Source organism: Aotus nancymaae, unplaced genomic scaffold, assembly GCF_030222135.1.
Source record: "Aotus nancymaae isolate 86718 unplaced genomic scaffold, 86718_ANA_hifiasm-v0.15.2.pri h1tg000059l, whole genome shotgun sequence".
In the NCBI taxonomy this organism is placed as follows: Eukaryota; Metazoa; Chordata; class Mammalia; order Primates; family Aotidae; genus Aotus; species Aotus nancymaae.
In genome coordinates, this window is record NW_026988473.1 from 14,448,716 (window position 1) to 14,450,123 (window position 1,408).

Genomic DNA, 1,408 nt, shown 5'->3' on the forward strand with positions numbered 1-1,408 from the left:
ATGTCCGGAGCCCTTGATGTCCTGCAAATGAAGGAGGAGGATGTCCTTAAGTTCCTGGCAGCAGGAACCCATTTAGGTGGCACCAACCTTGACTTCCAGATGGAACAGTATATCTATTAAAGGAAAAGTGATGGCGTCTACATGATAAATCTGAAGAGGACCTGGGAGAAGCTTCTCCTGGCAGCTTGTGCCATTGTTGCCATTGAAAACCCTGCTGATGTCAGTGTCATATCCTCCAGGAATACTGGCCAGAGGGCTGTGCTGAAGTTTGCTGCTGCCATTGGAGCTACTCCAATTGCTGCTGCTTCACTCCTGGAACCTTCACCAACCGGATCCAGGCAGCCTTCCGGGAGCCATGGCTGCTTGTGGTTACTGACCCAGCCTCTCACGGAGGCGTCTTATGTTAACCTACCTACCATTGCTCTGGGTAACACAGATTCTCCTCTGCGCTATGTGGACATTGCCATCCCATGCAACAACAAGGGAGCTCACTCAGTGGGTTTGATGTGGTGGATGCTGGCTCGGGAAGTTCTGTGCATGCGTGGCACCATTTCCCGTGAACACCCGTGGGAGGTCGTGTCTGATCTCTATTTCTACAGAGATCCCGAAGAGATTGAAAAAGAAGAGCAGGCTGCTGCTGAAAAGGCTGTGACCAAGGAGGAATTTCAGGGCGAATGGACTGCTCCAGCTCCTGAGTTCGCTGCTACTCAGCCAGAGGTTGCTGGCTGGTCTGAAGGCGTGCAGGTGCCCTCTGTGCCTATCCAGCAGTTCCCTACTGAAGACTGGGGCACCCAGCCTGCCACGGAAGACTGGTCTGCAGCTCCCACTGCTCAGGCCACTGAATGGGTGGGAGCAACCACTGAATGGTCTTAAGCTGTTCTTGTGTGGGCTCTTAAACAACATATAAGATTCATGGAAAATAAACATCGAGTTTCTTAAAAAAAAAATTAAAATTAACCAAGTGCAGTAGCTCACACCTATAATTGCAGCACTTTGGGAGACCAAGACCCTTCTTTACTAAAAAAATAGAAAAATTAGCTGGGCGTGGTAGCGCGTGCCCATAGTCCCAGCTACTTGGGAGGCTGAGGCAGGAGAATCCTGTGAACCTGGGAGTGGCGGTTGCAGTGAGCCAAGATCGTGCCACTGCACTCCAGCCTGGCGACAAAGCAAGACTCCATCTCAAATAAATAAATAAAAGGAACCAAGGCTCTTTGGTTAAGGGCCGGATTCCAGGGCTGGGCCGTGGAGAGTACAAGATGAGCCAGGGCTATTTTGTGCCAGAAGCAAGGGAAGCTGAAGGGATAAGGAGGAAAACGACGACGCAGGAGCCAGCTTGGATGGGTTCCCAGCGGCCACTGATAACGAGTGACAGTGATTGTCTCAGCTCAGGCGGCCATAACAAGGCACC

At 51.4% G+C, this 1,408-nt stretch overlaps 1 pseudogene; it reads left to right on the forward strand.

The window, feature by feature from the left end:
• Window positions 1–908, forward strand: LOC105727335 (small ribosomal subunit protein uS2-like; annotated as a pseudogene).
• The last annotated feature ends 500 nt before the right edge of the window (window positions 909–1,408 follow it).